Source organism: Chenopodium quinoa, unplaced genomic scaffold, assembly GCF_001683475.1.
Source record: "Chenopodium quinoa cultivar QQ74 unplaced genomic scaffold, ASM168347v1, whole genome shotgun sequence".
NCBI lineage: Eukaryota > Viridiplantae > Streptophyta > Magnoliopsida > Caryophyllales > Amaranthaceae > Chenopodium > Chenopodium quinoa.
The window spans coordinates 3961828-3973961 of NW_018743331.1; positions in this window are offsets into that span (position 1 = coordinate 3961828).

A 12134-nucleotide genomic window follows, 5' to 3' on the forward strand; every position below is an offset into this window, starting at 1 on the left:
ATTGGATTGTATATATATTTTTTGGCCCATGGCCTGTAATTAACTAGGGATGACAAGGCTATTCTATAAATTAAGATAATTCTCCTTTTAATTTCAACTAGTCTAATGACTCGTACAACGCACGATTGTAGAGTATGAGGAAGGAGATAAAAAGACGATATAGGGAAGGGAAAAAGACAGTACTTATAGAGGAGAGAAAACCAGATACACAACTAATTTCGCTTAGTATATAATAATGGAAATTTGTAGAAAGATAGAATGTTTATAACATATTCCGTTTTTATCTGTTTCATAATGTTATGAACATATCTACTTTATTTCTCATCGTCAAATCTATTTTACCTTTAATTTCCCTCCTGATACCATAATATATAAACCTTTTCAACTATTTTTTTTTAATTTATCCAACTTTTTTCTTACACCCATTCACCTTTTTACATTATCTTTCTTATTTCATCCACTTTTTTCTTACACACGTCCACTTCTTACACTCTCCCTTTATTACAATTCTTGTGCAAATTATAAATGTTAATAACATTATAAAACAAAAGTAGTACTCGGATAGTCGTATATCACTACTCTTACTAGGTACGTACTTCGTTTTTGATAAGGCTTAACAAACTAACCTAGCCTAAAACAAATAATCATAACATACAATTAAAACCCCTTTTCTATATATTTGTTTGGCGACCTCAAAAAGGTTTAATAAACTTCAAATAAAAAAAAAAAAAAATCAATATATTCTTCAAGATATATGAAATGACTATTATAAAATAAAGATATATGAAATGAGAGATTTATGTTAACAATATTTGAAATATTAAAGAGCAAAGTACCAAAAGAATAAACTGCACATATATTCTAAGATTGGATAAGGAGAGATTGTATTTGCAAAGAGTCACGTACGGGAAATGAAAGCAATCTCCTTGTATTTTGTTCAACAAGGAAAAAGTGTCATTGTGAACAAAATCACATTGTTGTTAATCCGTACGTACTTGGTAATAATATATATATCTATTAAAAAAAATTGGATTTTTTGTCAGAAATTACCTAATAAAACTCAGATTTTGTAAGAAATTACCTATTTAATAAAAAAAAATGTGTTGCAAGAAACTACCTAATAAAAGGTACAATGTTGTAAGAAACTACCTAATAAAATATAAAATGTTGTAAAATACTACTTTTGCCGGATTTCCACCATAGACCCACCTGAAAACACCCCCGAAACCACAGTTTTCATCCCCAAAACTAACACAACCTGCTTAAAATTGCCTCCACCACGCCGAAACCACCCACCATCCCCAAAACCACCACGTCTAACCCCAAAAATCACCATCCCGAATCACGAAACTACCCTCATAAACTCGGAGTATCCTTCAACCACCGTGAAAATAACCTTACCACCTTGAAAACCAACCCCCGCAGTAGTTTTGAAGGTGTTTTGAGGTGGTTCAATACCGTAAAATTAGTTCAAATGTGGAAATTCGACTAAAGGTAGTATAGTATATTACTACATTTTACCTTTTATTAGGTAGTTTCTTACAAAAAAAAAAAAAAATTTAGGTAATTGGGCCCCAATCAAGGCTTCTATGTATCATAGGAAGTCTGGCTGGCAATGCCTCAGCGGGGATAAGGGGGGATTTGTGACCGATGAGAATCAAACCTCGCATCTCAAGGATGCGAGGTGACCTTTAGGCCACTGCACCGAGAGGTCTATCTTTAAAGAATTTGAGATATATATTTTCCATAAAAAAAAATTAAATAAAATGAAATTGGATAATTTAGAGTTTGAGAAATATAAGAATGTAAATTATTCATTTTTATTTTTATTTTTATTTTTATGGAAAATGATATTTAAAGCCCTTATATGGCTATATATAAGGTATATTATTAAACTAAATAAAACCTTAATTAGGCAATGTCCTCTTCACCTTACAAAAATAATATTATATAAAAATAATTTCAGTTTAGTAGAAATTAGTAATTATAAAGAAGAACTATAATAGAGAATCAATAAATATAATTTTAGTTCAAGAAAATTAATTTCAGTTTAGTAAAATAATTTAAGTTCGGCATAACTAATTTCAATTTAGTAAAATTAATTTCATGTCAGTAAAAATAAGGTGAAAAGAACATAGCCTACAGATTAATGTGTAATGTGCTTATACTTATTTACAACCCAAAGAAATAGTATAAAAAAGTCCCTCGAGTAGGTTTTGTCGCAGTCGGTTTTCTCTTGTTTTTAGATCTCATTCTGGCAAATTTCTTCCGGAATTTGTAATCTCTCTTATCCTAATGTGACGATGGCGGAAAAATTAGTTAAAGATTGGGAGAAACTCAAACTCACGGAGGAGGAGAATCTGGTTATTGGGAATGGTGTGGATGATGTTATTGATGAAAAGACAAAAGTGAGACTTGACCTTTCGCTTGTAGGCAAGATGCTTACAAACAAACCCTACAGCATGGAGGCAATGAAGAGGGTTTTGCATGGCCTTTGGAGGCTGACGGATAATATGGCTATGCGTGTTGTTGAAACAAATCTCTTTATCTTTCAATTCTTTAACGAGGAAGATAAGACTAGAGTTCTGGAAGTGAGACCATGGTATTTTGACAATCAAATGTTGCTTCTGAAAACAACTGATGAAGATGAACAACCCTCAGACGTTGCGTGTGATAAAACACCCTTCTAGATTAGACTTCTTGATGTCCCTTTTGGACAACGCAATGCTGTATTTGCTCGAGAAGTTGGTGATGCAATTGGAGAATTTTTGGAGTTCGATGATGCGGATCTGATTAGCTAGGATCAATTTATGCGAGTGAAGGTGATGATAGACATTAACAAACCTTTGCGTCGACGAATCAAAATTGCAACTAGTTCTGCCACTACTAAGTGGATTGGTTTTAAATACTATACGAAAGGCTTGGAGATTTCTGCTACTTTTGTGGAAAGTTGGGGCATACTGATAAAGATTGCCTCGAACAAGAAGAAAAAGATGGTGAGAATGCACTAGTGCTCGTGTGGTATTATTCAAAAGAGATAAGGAGAAGCATGTGCAGAGAATCTCTTACAATAATCTCAATACTATAAGGCTAGGTCCCCCAAGTGCAGCCAGAAAACTTCAATTCTCACCCTTGCATCCAAATTCTGGTTCTGCTCCAAAAGTTAGAGAAGCATAGTTGCGTGCTATTTTACAGGAGGGTAGTAATAAATTGGTGTTGCGGGCTGGTCCTATTGTTGTTTAGAACATAACACCTACTTCTCTTGGGGTCAACTCACCTGAGATGGATACTGAGAAAGAGGGTATAGGAAAGGAAGGGGGTGTAAGTGAGTTACAAACACGGGGTAATGAGGAGACTACTGGCAAAGGGACTATGAAGGGGGTGAGTGTTGTTAAAAAAGGGGCGAGAGTAGGGGATTTCATGGACACCTCTGAGAGTGCAGTAGGGGTGAACATTGGAAGAGAAAGGGATGTCGGGGAGCTTATTTCAAATACGGTGGGGCAGCAGAAATTAAAGGGGGATAAGAGGATGAAGTTGATGAGTGAAAGGGGATATAAGAGGGGTGAGGAGAGCTTTGGGGATGAGACAGAAGGACTGATGGGGTTTGAGGTAGACTTGAGGACCGAAACTCCTAATGGAGAGAGTGGGGAGTACTCTAAACTCCAAGTAACGGGTGTTGGCAAAGTCCAACCCCGTGAAGAGCAATGAAGCTTTTATGCTGGAACTGTCGAGGTGCGGGCAACCCTCGATCAGTCAAGGCACTGCGGAGGTGGTGTCTCAAATTTGCCCCGGATTTACTTTTCATCTCGGAGACTAAAATAAAGAAAGGCGAGTCCGAAAACTTAAAAATTCGTTTGGGTTTTGACTGTGCTATTGATGTGAATAGTGTTGGTTTGTCGAGTGGTTTGTGCATTTACTGGAAAAAAGATAATGTCAGTTTTTCCTTAATTTCTCTCTCGCAACATCATATTTGTGGTGACATTGTTGATGGGGATTGGATTAGGTGAAGGTTTGTTGGAATTTATGGTTGGCCGGAGACGGCAAATAAATCGAAAACATGGGACCTTGTTCGAAGTCTGTGTGATTCTTATGATGGCCCTTTGCTCTTTGATGGGGATTTCAATGAAATCCTAGTTAAGCTATGATGAGAAGGATGGTGGTGCGAATTATGAAAGACGTGCAATCTATGATTTTCGTGAGGTAATTTGCATGATCTCGGTTGCGAAGGACAATGGTTTACTTGGGAAAGGGGGTTGATTGAACAAGCGCTTGTAAGGGAGAGACTTGATAGATTTTGTAGCAATAATAATTGGCGTAACTTGTTTTCGGAAGCTGTTGTGGAAAATTTAGTGCGCTACAAGTCCGACCACTCCCCAATCCTGCTGAAATTAGTGCGTGAGAAGAGAAGGAAAAGAAAGGGTGTGAAGTCTTTGAAGTTTGAGACTGTGTGGTTGCTCGATGCTTCGTGTGACACCGCGGTAAAAGATGCATGGAGTAGTGCTGCGGGGCTACCTACCGAGGCCAGACTTGGGTTAACTTTAGAAGCTCTCAAAAAATGGGGTGGGAAGAAGTTTTGTGATCTTGATAGAAAAAATGAAGAGACATAGAAATTTCTACATGATACCCAAGCTACTGCTATGACTGTATAGAATATTTCTCTTTGCTCGAACTTGGAAAAGAAATTGGATGATTTATTTGAGAAGCAAGAAGCCTACTGGTATCTAAGATCTAGAGCCTCGGAAATTAAAGATGGTGATCGGAACACTAAATATTTTCATCATAGGGCATCACAAAGAAGAAGTCAGAATGAGATCAAGGGTTTATTTGATGAGAATGGTGGCTGGCGTACTGATGATGATGATTTGGAGGACATTGCTCAGAATTTTTATGAGAAACTTTTCACTTCTTCTGGCCCCTTTACGGTGGAGTGTGAGTAGGTGCTTAAGGCTATTGTCCCATCAATTACGACCGATGAGAATGAGTTTTTTCTTAAGCCCTTTGACAAAGGTGAGGTGTTTATGGCGATTTGTGCTATGCATCCTTGTAAGACTCCGGGGCTTGATAGGTTACATGCAACTTTTTATCAAAAATTTTGGCATGTTGTTGGTAATGCGGTGTTTGAAAAAGTTAATAGCATCCTTAGTGGTATTTTGTCTCCGGAATCAATTAATAAGACAAATATTGTTTTATTTCCAAAGGTGAAAAATCCTACTTCTATTGCCGAGATCCGTCTTATTGCTCTCTGTAATGTTTTATACAAAATTGTTTCGAAGGCATTGGTTATGAGATTGAAAACAATTTTTCCAAATATTATCTTCGAAAATCAGAGTGCGTTTGTCCCGGGCAGATTGATTACTAATAATGCTCTCATTGCGATGGAACTTTTTCACACCATGAAGAAAAGAAGTAAGAGTCGAAAGGGGACTATTTCCATGAAGTTAGATATGAGCAAGGCATATGAAAGAGTTGAGTGGGTGTTTCTGGAGAAATTATTAAGGAAGATGGGCTTTGCTGATCAGTGGATTAAGGTGGTTATGAGTTATGTCACCTTTGTCTCTTACTCGTTCTCCCTTCCCGGGGCCTCAAACAAGGTGTAATCCGCTCTCTCCTTACCTTTTCATTATTATAGCTGATGCTTTTTCAGCATTGATTAGGAAGGCGTCCGATGATAGGCTTATTCATGGTGCGGGTGCTAGTAGGAATGGGCCGAAAGTCTCTCATCTCTTTTTTCCGGACGACAATTTACTTTTTGCTAGAGCCAATCGAGTGGAATGCTCTAAGATAGTTGATATAATCAACATTTATGAAGCAGCTTCCGGACAAAAAATTAATTATGAAGAATCGGAGGTCTCTTTTAACAAGGGTGTTTGTTTGTCGAAGCAAGAAGAATTAATTTAGATTATGGGAATGTGTTTGGTCGATGAGCATGATAAGTACTTGGGAATTCCCACCATTTTGGGAAGATCTAATAGAATGGTTTTTGCCGCTTTTAAAGACAGAATTTGGAAGAAGCTTAACGGATGGAAGAAGAAGCTTCTCTCTGAGGCTGCAAAAGAAGTTCTTGTGAAATCTGTTATACAGGCCATTCCCACATATCTAATGGGGGTTTATAAAATTCCTACTTGTGTGATTGATGAGATAAAATCAATGACGGCTAAATTTTTGTGGGGGAACACTAATTTGCGTCGAAAGGTTCACTGGCTTAGGTGGGATCGTATGTGTCAGCCGAAATGTTTTGGAGGTCTAGGCTTTTGTGATATGGAGGTTTTTAATGAGGCTTTACTTGGAAAGCAAGCTTGGAGGCTAGCTATCTATCCTGACTCTCTTCTAAGTCGAGTGATGAGGGGCAAATATTACCCTAACACTGACTTCCTCAATGCTTCACTAGTAGAGGTGGCCAGTGGGCCGGGTTGGACCCAGCCCACCCTAACTCGCACGGCTGGTGGGTCACGTGGGTCCGACCCGGTTTCAATCCGGCACAGCCCGGCACAGCTCGGATTTAATCCGGGTTGTGTCGTGGGTCCAAAATTTTCGACACAACCCATTTCAACCCAGCTCAGTTTAACCCGTTTGATTCGACCCAAATCGCACAACCCGTTTTGACTCATTTAATTCGACACACCTAGCCCGTGAACCCACCTAACCCGACCCACCTGGCACAACCCAGCCCGCACGGCCCACCCGCACGAATGACCCACCCAACCCGCACGAGCCAACCCACCTAACCCGCACGCATGACCCACCCAACCCGCACGCATGACCCACCCAACCCGCACGGCCGGCACAACCCGCACGGCCCGCACAACCCGCACGGCCCGCACAGCCCGCACAATTCGCACGACCCGCACGGCCCGCACGCCCAACCCGCACGGCCGGCACAACCCGCACAACCCGCACGGCCCGCACAATTCGCACGACCCGCACGGCCCGCACGGCCTAACATCCATTTAAAAAAAAAAACGGCTAGTTTTTTGTATCTAACGGCTAGTTTTTTGTATCTAACGGCTAGTTTTTTAAGTGTATGATCATCCATTCTATTTTTCCTATAAATACCAATTCCATTTCACTCAAATTTCCACACAAATTCAAGCTTTCTTTCTCTCTTACTTAAAAATTCTTATTGTTCTCAAATTCTCAAGTGTTATATAGAGTTATATTTTTGTTAAAAAAAATCTCCTTAATATTATTATTAGTATTCTTAAGATTCTAAAAAAAAAAAGTTCTTCTCCATATTATAATTAGTAATCATACAAAAAAAAAATGAGCTCAAGAGGAGGAATGGGAAGGAGTCAAAGTGGTGGTCGAAGTGGTAGCCAAAGGAGTGGTGGTGCAAATTTTTCGTATGAAATTAATACGGAAAATTTAAACCAATTTGTCAATGAATATGGAGATTATGGTTTAGGAGATAGGCAAAATATTCAAACGTCTCCACCACAACATTTCTCCCACGAGTCCCACCAATCATCAAGTTCAACTATGCCACCTCCATCGCAACCAACATCTCAACCTTCATCTCAAGGTAATTTCTAATTAAATTTTTATTGTTATGAATATTTAAAAAAACTATTATTAATGATTATAAAGTTAGTTTAGTTTCCAATTTTCTATGATTTACAATTAGTTAATTACCATGAAAAATGCGTTTAAATAAGTATAATTAAAATATTTAAAATTTAAAAGCTTATTTTCATGAATAGCATTTAAAAATTAATTTTAATAATTTGATTTATGAAAGGTGGTGGCGGTGAAAGTAGAGGTCGAGCACATTTTTCTTGGGTGTGGAAACATTTTGAACGAGTTGAGGTCACACCCCCGGGATGGCAACCTGGTCAACCAAAGAGGTTCACCTGTACATGCCTAGTTTGCAAGGCGCTAGGTGCAAATGTCAAGTCATATAATTGGAAAACGGGAGATGGAACCGGAACCTTGAGTCGGCATTTGCAAAATAAACACGACTTGTTCGAAAATGGCCCCCGTCCTTCGGGGGGTGGCGTCCAAACACAATTGGGTGGATACATGAACCAACCCGGCGGAGGTACACCTTTCATTTATAATAAAGATAGAATGATTGATGAAATGAGTACTTTAGTTATTGCTAATGAATACCCTTTTAGTTACGGTGAAAATGCAAACGTTGAGCATTTTAATAAAGTTGCATTACAACCTGCATTTACTCGTGTCCCCCGAAATACCCTAAGACGTTATACACAAACTTCTTATTATAAGTATAGGAGTGGTTTGATTGAATTATTTCGTACTTTTGATGGTCGTGTTAGTTTTACAAGTGATACATGGACTTCTAGTTTTGGCGAACCTTTTCTTTGCATTACTGCTCATTGGGTGGATGATGATTGGTTTATTCAAAAACGTATACTATGTTTTCAAGCTATGGAAGAAAGGCATACCGGTTTTAACATCAAAGTTCGTATTTTGGATTGTTTAAAAGAATTTCACTTGAATAATAAAGTTTTTTCTTTGTCTCTTGATAATGCAACTGCAAACACAAAGTGTATTGACTATTTGAAAAATGACTCCGAGTTGAATTTGTTGTTGGGTGGTAGTCTCTTGCATGTTAGATGTTGTGCTCATATTTTGAATTTGTCTGTTCAAGAGGGTCTCGCTGAGTTGCAACCATTGCTAAACCCAATTAGAACAGTTATAAAATGGATTAGGATTACTCAGTCAGTTAGAAGAAAGTACATAGCTATGTGTAAAGAGAGAGGTCTTAAGAAAAGACAATGGTCTATTGATACCCCTACCCGTTGGAATTCTACTTTCAAGTTGTTGAGTGATGCTATAAAGTATCGTGATATTTTGACCCAACTTTACAATGAGACTCGTGTTGATCCTACTGAGTTAATAACCGAAAGTCATTGGACTAATGCTTCTTTTGTTCGTGATGTTTTAAATGCTTTTGATAGTGCAACTCATATTTTCTCTTATATTTATGAGCCTAACGTTCATTTAGTCATAATTGAGTGTGTTAAAGTTGTTCACACCATCGAAGAGCATATGAAGATTGATGGACTTCGTCCCGTTCTTGATAGCATGAAACGTAAGTGGCATACTTATTTTAGTGAATTTCCAATCATTTATGGAATTGCTGCTATTCTTGACCCCGGTGTCAAAGCTGAAGGTTTGGAAAATCTTTTAGAATTTTATTATACAAGTTTAAGTATCGATTATGATGTTAGTGAATATATTAACAAATGCAAATCTGTTTTGGGAGACCTTTATGATCATTATGCATCTATTTATGGTTTTGATTTGGCAACACCAACTACTACTAGCACTTCCGATTCTAGATTTGGTTTTCTTGATAAAGTTATGAAAAAAAAAACACAAAGCATCTACATCATTCTCATCATCATCTTCTTCAACACTTGCTATTAATGATTATTTGTCATATCAACATGAGACCAACAACAACTTTCAAATTATAAAATGGTGGCAAGAACATAAAAAAAGTTTTCCTATATTGGCGAGAATTGCAAAAGATATACTTGCAGTTCCCGCTTCATCTGTTGCTTCCGAGTCTGCTTTTAGTGCAGGTAGAAGAGTGTTAGATGAAAAAAGATCTCGCTTAACTCCGGAAAGCATTCAAATTTGTGTTTGTAAGAAAGATTGGGATCAAGCTGAAAGAAGAACTCAAGGTTTAAAGGAAGACGAAGACGATGAAGATGATCCTGTGATGATATTGGAGTCGTCAACGGATGATGCAGCTTCCGGGGATGATGATGCAACAAACATGGGTGGCTAGAAAAGTCTAAATCAGGTACGCTAAGAACTACGTGGGCTTTGATTCTTTCGGGATACGTAGGCAACTTATTTTTCGAAAATTACAATTTAATTGCAAAATTAAATTTTAGTTTTCTAAAGATAGTTCCAAGCCCCCCCCCCCCAAATTTCAAAAGAAGTACAATATAAGAACTACGCTGGCTTTGATTCCTTATTTTATAATATAAGGATACGTAGGCATCTTAATAAAGAGCAAGCCATCAAATTGTTAATTTTGTAAAAATTAAAACACCACACAACCCACCCGACCCTAACCCACGAACCCACCCGACCCTAACCCACAAACCCACCCGACCCTAACCCACAAACCCACCCGACCCTAACCCACCTAACCCACAAACCCACCCGACCCTAACCCACTAACCCACCCTTCGACCCACCCTAACTCACTAACCCACCTTGACCCGTCTAACCCACGAACCTAGCTCGACCCACCCATGACCCGTCTAACCCACAAACCCAGCTCGACCCACCCACGATCCGTCTAACCCACAAACCCAGCTCGACCCACCCACGACTCGTCTAACCCACGAACCTAACCCTGGTGTGTCCAACTTCTCCGACCCAACCCACGACCCGGCCCACCCTACCCTACGTGTGTCGTGCCGTGTGTCATGAAACCCCAACCCGCGACCCACCTAACCCTAACCCAGCTCGCACGACTCGCACGGTGGACACCTCTATTCACTAGGACTGAATGGTAGCTATTGTTGGCGCAGCATTTGGGGTGCAAAAGCTCTAGTGAAGGAAGGGATGCTATGGAGGTTGGGGGATGGTGTGATATTAATATTTATTCTGATCCCTGGGTGGCTGATGTTGAAGGCCAATTCATCCAATCCCCAAGAACAAATGGGCTCACATTGGTGCGTGACTTAATTAATGATGCAAACAGGGACTGGAATTATGAGGCAATTGTTGCAAATTTTGATAAACAAGATGTAGCCTGCATTTTGAAGATCCCTATCAGCGTTCGATCTCCTAAAGACCAGCGTACATGGGCTTTCTCAAACGATGGAATATATTCTGTAAAAACCGCGTAAATGCTGGGCAAGGGCTGTAATCTCGATGATTTTCACAAGGCTTGGGTCGTGATCTAGAGCCTTGACACGATCCCAAAGGTGAAGCAATTCCTCTGGCGTGCCTGTACTAAGTCTTTACCCACTCGTGAGCTGCATCATTACAGACACATGAGTGAGATTGATACGTGTCCTTGGTGTATGGCTGAGCATGAGTCGTTGGGGCACGCATTTTTCTTTTGTACTGTTGTGCGTGACCTATGGCGTTAGTTGGAGTGTGATAAATTGGTTCCCACTGTACAAGACATTGATTTCAAGGAAGTCCTTGTGAGCTGGCAAGAAGTAAATTCGAAGAAGTGCCTAAAGGGGGTTGCCTTATTATGGAATATATAGAGTAGGTGCAACAACAAGATCTTTAATGCGAGTTCCTCATTTGGTTGTGCGTGAGAGAGCCATAAGAATGGTGGATGATTGCTCGAAGTATGCTGGTAAAATCTATGGTGCAACTGGGTCTAAGAAGAAGAAAAGCCCCAAAACCTGGTTCCCCCCTCCTACTGATTTTGTGAAGGTGAACTGTGATGTGTGTTTGCGTGATAAAGGCTGGGGCTTGGGGTTGTTGTCCGCAATGCAGAAGGTGAAGTGTTGTGTGCTAAGACTCGAAGAACAAGGGGCAGCTGGCCCCTTGAGGTAGTAAAATGCAAGGCAGTCCTATTTGGGTTAAAGCTTGCTCGCAGGTATGGCTTTTCGAAGCTTGTGGTGGAGTCTGATAGTCAAATTGTCATCAATAGAATCTCAAAAGCTAGTGCTTTTTCTCTGATTTAGACTCAATTTTTAGATGATGTCATGTATTTTTGTAAGGACTTCAAGTTTGTTTTGTGGTCTCATGTTCGAAGTGATGGAAATTATGTTGCTCATCATAATGCTAGAATAGTATTGTTTGGTTTGGAGCAAGTATGGGAGAATCATTGTTCAATTGCCTCTTATGTACTCATGGACAAGTTGTCTATTTCTTAATTAATGGTACTTCTAGCGTTTCTAAAAATAAAAAAATAAAAAAAAAAAATTTACAACCCAAAGAACTCTATTCTTCAAATGTTGTTATATTGTCAATATCGACTAAAATAAAAGTATAAATCAAAATGAAAGAAATTAATTTAAGATTGTAGTATTGATAAGGAAATTACAAAAATCTCTCCGTCCCCAATTAAAGTCTCATTAAAAAAAAAAAAAAAAAAAAAAAAAAAAAAAACCTTTCCTTGAATGGAAGTTTAATTTTTATTTAATTTTTTCATTCATTTTAAGTTATCAAATCAAAATATC